Genomic DNA, 8073 nt, shown 5'->3' on the forward strand with positions numbered 1-8073 from the left:
CCGAAAGCAGATGCTTCACCGACTGAGCCACCCAGGTGGCCCTCATTTTAATATTTCTAGCACCATCACACACGTTAAAGCCAAAAGGACCATGTCATGTGGTGGAGACACTTCTTCCTGTGTGCCCTTGGAAAGCTGTTGTGAAGTCGATGGCACACCCTGTGGTCACCAGTTATCTTCCAGTTGAGGAAATACGTTTGATGATGACATCTGTAAGGTGTTCGGGCTTCCCGGAGAAGCAGCACATTGAGGGGGACATCCCACAGGGACCACCACCCTCCAGATGCCCCCTGTCTTTCTGAGGGCTCCCAGGGCTCATTCTAGGGCTCGGGGAAATGGCTGAAAGACCCAGCCTGGGAAACTGATGGGAATGCTGGCCCTGACACAGGCTGCTTCTGGCAAGACTTCCCACAAACACCAGGCTCCGCTCTCCTCCCGGAGGAGGCGAGACTGAAGCCGGCGTGTAGGGGACACGAGAGGACGGGCATCCAAAGATGACGAGAAGCCTGAAAGTTTCCCTCCCGAGGGGGTTCCTGTTTGACAAGTTCAGGAGGAGCTGATTCGAGGCTTCCCACAGCCGGTTCTGGTGGGAAACATGGGTTTCCCCCGGTCCCCTGTTGCAGAAACTGACATTTTTGAAGGTCGAGGAGGAGACGAAAGCACTCATTTCCTCACTTACTCCTCTGCAGGATGGAGATACTGGGATCTAACACAGACGGAGAAGCTCCTGTGTGCTACATGTCGGGCTGGACCCTTTATGTCCACAACATGATCCATTTCAATGATTAATTCATTCGGTAAGTATTTAGCGAACAGCTATTGTGTGCCAGGCACTGTTCTATGATCTTGGGATCTAGGAATGAACCAAATGAAGCTCCTGACCTCATAGGGCGTCCACTCCCATGGTAGGAATGAGGCAATAACACATAAATAACCCCATAACATACCAGGAGGTGATAAGTGTTAAATAAAATAAAATAAAATAAAATAAAGCTAGTTAGGGGACTACGGAATTGAGTGCATAGGTGGGGGAAAGCTCAAACTACGACTACCTTTTAAAAGTTTTTATGTATTAAAATAATCTCTACACCCAATGTGGGGCTCAAACTCATGACCTTGAGATCAAGAGTCACACGCCCTTCTGACTGAGACTGCCAGCCCGCCCCCCAAACTACTACTATTTTAATTATAAAAATACCTATAGACCACTATTAACAACAAAAGCTAGTGTCTATTGATTATGGACACTTTAATCCTAAAAATTAATAGTGAAAGGTTTATATTCTCTTTGACCCACTGACAGGTTCCGCACACTAAGCCCTTAAAAGTGTGTTGTGACTGAACCCACCCATTTTAAAGATGGAGAAACTGAGGCTGGGCCTCGTGAAGTAGCTTTCCCAGTTCGTAACACTGGGTGGTTCACCTGGGTTTCAAACCCTGTTTTTTCTGACTCTAGAAACTGCTTTAACCACATGGCTCTAACAGCCCTAGTTTGGGTGCTTTTTTACTCCTATAAATGAAGAAACTAAGCGTCCGAGAGATCAGGGACTAGTGAGGCAGAATTAAAACCCACAACTGTTACACTTCAAATCCCATGTCCTTTCCTCTCTGCCACATCCCTAACTCATTACGGCGGAATCTTAAATGACCAAGACAGAGGTGGTGGAAGTTTCCAGGGCTCCCCACAGCCTGCTCCTGAGTGGGTCCCTGCTCCTCTGTAGGACAGGCAGGGGGGACCGAGAAAGACCACGTGCTGTTCCGAAAAGCGTGTGCAAGCTGTTGGTCCTTGTGCGGTGGGCCTGCTCATGACTGAGAATCCCTGGCCGTTTTCACCAACACGCAGAACCTTAACGTGCAAAAAACATGGGCTTTATTTTGGTGAAAACAGAGTCCAACCTCAGGGCGTGGGCGCGTGTCAGAACGTGACTCACCCTATCTCGAGCTTTTTCCACTCCCAACTTGATGATGGAGTCAGCTTTGAAGTCGCTGGCGACCTTGCTTCGCAAATGACCGAAACAGTGAAGATCGAACTGACAAGCTCACCACACTCGTTTCCAGAGAACTTTGAGCCTGTGCAGTGTTCTAGAAGCATCTCTCCACAAAGCCGTGTTCACTCATAAACAGAGAAGGCAGCTGCCCACACAGGATGGTCTGCAGGACACTGGTAAAGCCTTCCTGCCGACCCAGGTGGCCTCCTGCCTGACACACATATACCGCGCTGAAAGTTGCACCATTCGTGACAGGCAAATGGTATGTCTCCAAGCCTCAGTTTCCCCCTCTGCTAAATGGGACGCGTGAGAGCTCCTTTGAGCGGCTAACGCCTCATCTTTCAGAGTGCCGCTGACCCAAAGACCAGCGGAAGCTGCCGTCTGTCAGTTCCGGCTGAGGGTCAGGCCAGCGGTTGTCTCTTACAGCCTGCCAAGAATTTCGGTCAGAGGAGACTGAGATATTGCAAGAGGATGGGTGGAAAAGGAGGGGTTGAGGGTCCGGCAGAATATTCAGGCTGTATTATAGAGGGACCCCCTCCTGGAGGTACAGGCGGAGGAAAATGCACCACCGGAAGTCCCAAAACACACGGGGATCTCTCACTTCATTCTCCCTCTCTGGGCTGGGTGCCAGGGACTTCTAAAACTTAGGAGGTGAGGTCAGAAAAGGCAATGTCTGTTGAACCCCAACGAAGAGGCACTTGAAACAAGCCATCTCGTGAATTCTCATACTCGCCCTCTAGGGAAAGGGTACTACCTTTAGTTAGCACAAGGGGAGACGAGGGCCCCGAGAAATGAAAATGTATGCTACCCCAGCGAGAAAGAGACGGGGCCAGGAGTCATCTACCTCTCCCCTGGGGTCTTGGGATCCTGGATTCCTTCTTCCCTTCCCTCCCTCCCTCCCTTCCTTTCTTCTCTCATTTCCTCCTACCTTCCTTCCTTTCTTCCTCCCTCCCACCCACAAATTCTCATTTATTCCAGGCTCAAGGGCTATACCAGTGAGCAAAACCAACACTATCCCTGACCCTGCTGGGGGCAAGCCCAGGAGCAGAGGCAGACACTGCTTTCCACTTTTCTCGTCCACTGTCAACCCGTATTCCTCATCCCTGGACTGCTGACATAGCTCTGGGCTCCAAATGACTGACTCATAGCTTACTGGACACATGACGTCGTTTGCACTTCTCTTTGTGGGACAGATCCAGGCAGACTGTACTTTCTAGTTCACAGGCCCCACTTAGAATTTACAATCTGTGGAGAAGTCAGCCACTCACCTCCTATTACCTTCCTGTAACACGGGCACATCCTGTAACATCATAGCATCATGAGAGCCTCGTAGAGCTCTCTTCTGAGGACCTCAGCAGAGGAGGCCCTATACTTCATTGATTCACTCATTCATCCATACGTTCATTCGTTCATTCATTCATTCATTCTCCAGCTATGTCTTGAGCGCTTGTAATGTGACATAAATCACACTGTTGCGGGCATTGGAGCTACAGAAGTGAACGGGACAGAGGTAGTTCCCGTGTTTGGGGCCCTCAGACCATCGAGCAAGAAAGAGGATGCTACTCAAGTGATGACCCACCTGAATACACCTGTTCCCAAGCTGGACATACAGCAAGGCACAGCTCTGTTTCAGAGCATCATTGTGTGGAACGTTAAACAGTAAGGAGCAAACTAGAGACAGGGCATGATCATGCTAATCAGGAAGGGCTTCCTGGAAGAGAGGAATGTGGTCCCTCTTCCCAGTACCTAAGTAATTTCTAGAGTGTCCACCATTTCCCATTCTTGAACTAGGCAGGATCGAGTCATAAGCCTGGGCCTGGAACCGCCAGGAAGGAGGCTCCGAGACTCCGTTGCAGGGATGTCGACTAAGACATGAGATGACTTACTATCCACAGCCCCGGCCACAACATCATTTGTTCTTGGCAGGAATAAATGAACCATTGTATTTTTGTTGGGTACATCCATTTCATAACTCGTTGGGATGAGCACTGGATGTTGTATGTAAGCGATGAACCACGAGAATCTACCCCAAAACCAAGAGCACGCTGTAGACACTGCATGTTAGCCAATCTGACGATAAATTATGTTAAAAGTAAATAAAATCATCTGTGCGACACATTATATCACATCACGGTATTTGCGCCTGGTCCCTGAGTATCAAATGTTGTTCCATAAAAGACTCTTAAGACTAGGGTGGCTCAGTCGGTTGAGCGTCCGACTTCGGCTCAGGTCATTATCTCGCGGTCAGTGAGTTCGGGTCCCGCATCGGGCTCCATGCTGACGGCTCAGAGCCTGGAGCCTGCTTTGGATTCTGTGCCTCCCTCTCTCCCTGCTCCTCTCCCACTCACACACACTCTCTCTCTCTCTCTCTCTGTCACTCAAAGATGAATAAATGCTAAAAAAAAAATTAAAAAATAATAATCTGAAGATTACACGAGACCCACAGAAAAGGGCATTTGAAGGCACAAGGACACATGACCTCTGCCAGAAGCCTCCCCTATTTTATTGCATCCAAGGCTATGATTTGGAAGAGAAGGGCTACAGACGCATCCCCATAGCCAACCTGGGAGCCCAGGCCTCCATAGCCAGGCTAGCAATGAACACACGTGGCCTCAAATCAGAACTGTCACACCTCAGCCAAACTCTCTCCCCACCCCCCGCCCCAACCACACACATCAAAGGGTGAAAATGAACATCACTTCCTATGCAACTCTTTGTTTCAGCTGGGAAAACTGGAAAATTCACTTATGCGACGAGCCAGACTTTCACTCCCATGGACTCATCCTTGCTCGGGCAAGCTCATTTTCCCTAAATGTGCTGCGCACTCTGAAGATCCAGGCAGAGAACCTTGGGCCACGCCAGTTGTCAACAGCCACCTCGGGGGTCCCCCGTAATCCTCCTGCGTCCAGGTTGAAACCCAGCCAATTACTAAGCCATCGAGAAAGAAACAATGGCTAATTAAGATGAACTTTAAGGGGGGGCGGGAAACTTAATTAATGTGATCTTTATCTGAAACTCCTTCTAATTGCAGAAAACTTTAGAATTTCTACGGATCAATGCCTTAGACTATTTGTAAAAGGTACATACAGCACTTTTTCATAAAGCAGAAGGCTGAAAAACCAAAGGTTAGCTAGTATGTTCAATGAGCACGGACCTTCAGCCCCCTTCCCCACGTACAACTGTTGGTGAAAATTCTCATATACACATAGAGATAGAAAATTATGGCTGCAACAGATATGGGCCTAAGGGGCCTGCATGACGGATATTACAACAAACAGGTGGGATTCGTGTCATATCCCCTACTATTCTTAAGATATTAATTGCTCTACCTACCCATTAATTTATACATTCACAGATTCGTTCTTCCAATAAATAATGACTAAGCAACCACGACATGCTAAGGCCATTTGGGGCGCACCAGGTACAGAGTGAAACAGTACGATAATCCCCGCCCCCCCCCAGAGTTTACGTTCCAGTAAGGAAGAAGACCACTGACCATGTCAAGAATTACAGAAGTCGCATGGTTTCACCTAGAGGATGGCATGGGGTGTGGCTGAGCGTGTGGTGAGCCATGTTTCATCAGGATGATTGGGGTCGGGCTCTCTGCAGAGATACGATTTAAGCTGAGCCTTGAATATCGAGAAGATATTTAGGGGGGTGCCTGGGTGGCTCGGTTGGTTAAGCGTCCAGCGCTTGGTTTTGGCTCAGGTTATGATCTCACAGTTCGGGAGACTGAGCCCCGACTTGGGCTCTGTACTGACAGCATGGAGCCTGCTTGGGATTCCCTCCCTCCCTCTCTCTCTCTCCCCTTCCCCCGCTCATGAACACTCCCTCTCTTTCTCCCTCAAAATAAATAAATAAACATTAAAAAAAAGAAGATATTTAAAATACTCAGCTGCCAGGAGATTCTAAGGTACAGCTAAGGGTGAAACCCATGGCTTAGTGCAAGGGCATGTGTCCAACCAAGCATGGATAGTGTGACCGACAGAAGGAAGCCCAGAGTCAGGATTTCGGGGAAGAGGGGCACAAAGTGAAGTGTGAGGGGAGGCAGGAGCCAGATCAGGAGGGCCTAGTAGACCGTGGATTTTACTCAGGTTCAGTGGAAACCACTGGAAGGATTTTGCTCCCGAATGACTTCGGCCCACTTTATATTTGTAAAAAGATCACTAAAGAGCAGATTGTAGGGAAATCAGAGGAGAGGAGAGCACTGCTCCCTTTCTGCTAAAACCACCACCCAGAGGAGGCACACGGGGTGCCCTGCCCTGGGATGAAGGTCACATAAGGGACCGGGATCCTCGGTTTAAATGCATCCAAATGTTGGTGAGTGTTCCTAGGAAGGATTCTGGCCACTTCAGAGGTCCCCAGGGGCCCAGGTGAAAAGTGGATGCGTGCCTCTGTAGCTTAGACCCAGGAAGGAGATTTATTTTTCCAGATGATGCTTACGATCCGAGGAGAACAACAGGTTTGCTGCAGAGAAAGGCAATCGAGAGCTGTCCCGGAATTCTTTGCAAAAGGAAGTGAGCAAAAACGTATTAAATGTCTGCCATGAACCAGACCTTATATTGGGCACGGGAAGTAACATGGCGAGCAGAAAGAGGCCTTCCTGTTTTCTGGAGGACACAGGCAAAGCCTCACACAAACAAATATGAAATTGCAAGGTGCTAAGGTCAAAACAGGGGAACCAGGCTTATGGGCAACTTAAGGGGATTGACCTAGCCAGGTGCAAGGTCACGGCTGGGAGCATGCACACCCTGGAGGCGAGAGGCCCAAAGACAGGGGAGAAGGAGGAATTTGGTCTCACCATCAGCCCACAGGACTCTGTGGACCCCAATAACGACTTCTGGTTTGGACTTACACACGGGGTTGGGTGCTTGATTCACATGCCAGCCTGGCCCAGGACTGTAATCCGAAGAGGGTGTGGGGGCCACGTTAAAGGCTTCACGGAGACCAGGGGGACTTGGTTATGTCACGGGTTTAGATTACAAGAAAGAAGATTGGAATTATGTTCTTTTTTTGTTCCAAAAATTTTTAATGTTTATTTTTGAGAGAGAGAGAGAGTGCGAGCAGGGGAGGGGCAGAGAAAGGGAGACACGGAATCTGAAACAGACTCCAGGCGCTGATCTGTCAGCCCAGAAGCTGATGTGGGGCTCAAACTCACAAACCACAACGAGATCATGACCTGAGCTGAAGTCGGATGCTTAACCAACTGAGCCACCCAGGCCCCCCATGTTCTTTTTTATTTAAGTTTGTTTATTTCTTTGGAGAGAGAGAAAGAATGGGGGAAGGGTAGAGAGAGCGGGAGAGAGAGAATCCAAAGCAGGCTCCTGGCTGTCTGCGCAGAGCCAAGCTTGGGGCTCTTTCCCACGAACTGTGAGATCGTGACCTGAGCCAATAACAAGAGTCAGATGCTTAAGCGACTGTCGGTTAAGCCACTGACTCTTGGTTTCCACTCAGGTCATGATCTCGCGGTTGGTGAATTCAAGCCCCCCAATGGGCTCTAAGCACGGACACTGAGGAGCCTACTTGGGATTCTCTCTCTCTCTCCCTGTCCCCCACTTGCACAGGCGCTCTCTCTCTCTCTCTCTCTTAAAATAGATAAACTTAAAAAAATGATTTTAAACAATTGATACAAAGAAGGGAAAGGAAGAAACTTGAGATTGCAAGACCCACGGATAAACGTGCATAAAGATGAGAGTTGGGAGAAAAAGGAGCCAACCTTGGGCATCTGCCTGCTCCCGGGGGGGGGGGGGGGGCACCACATGGGAGGGGGGTGTTGGGAAAGAAGCCAGACTGTGCGCTGGGCACATGGCACCGGGGCCAGGCGAGGGCTTCGGGAGACTTCCCCAATGCCTGCGCTGTTTCTTGGAGATTTACTTCCCCTCACCAGGGGCCTCTGAGAGCCGAGCCACACCCGCACTGACAGCTGGGTTTCCCAGACACTTAAGGAAGTAGCAGGGGAAGCGTAGACCCGGGAGAAGGGACCACCGGGGAAGCGGGAGCCACGCCCATGGCCTTGGGAGAAAGTGACCTCGAACTCGTAGCTGCTAACTGTCCCCAGTAAGGTCACAGAGCTGTCTGCAGACAC

At 49.6% G+C, this 8073-nt stretch overlaps 1 long non-coding RNA gene across 1 annotated transcript; it reads left to right on the plus strand.

The window, feature by feature from the left end:
- The first annotated feature begins 2129 nt into the window (after positions 1-2129).
- Positions 2130-5375, plus strand: LOC122208630. The gene is made up of 2 exons (XR_006197306.1): positions 2130-2250; positions 4712-5375. It is a non-coding gene; the product is annotated as an uncharacterized LOC122208630 (long non-coding RNA).
- The last annotated feature ends 2698 nt before the right edge of the window (positions 5376-8073 follow it).

The sequence above is a fragment of the Panthera leo genome, chromosome E2 (assembly GCF_018350215.1).
Source record: "Panthera leo isolate Ple1 chromosome E2, P.leo_Ple1_pat1.1, whole genome shotgun sequence".
In the NCBI taxonomy this organism is placed as follows: domain Eukaryota; kingdom Metazoa; phylum Chordata; class Mammalia; order Carnivora; family Felidae; genus Panthera; species Panthera leo.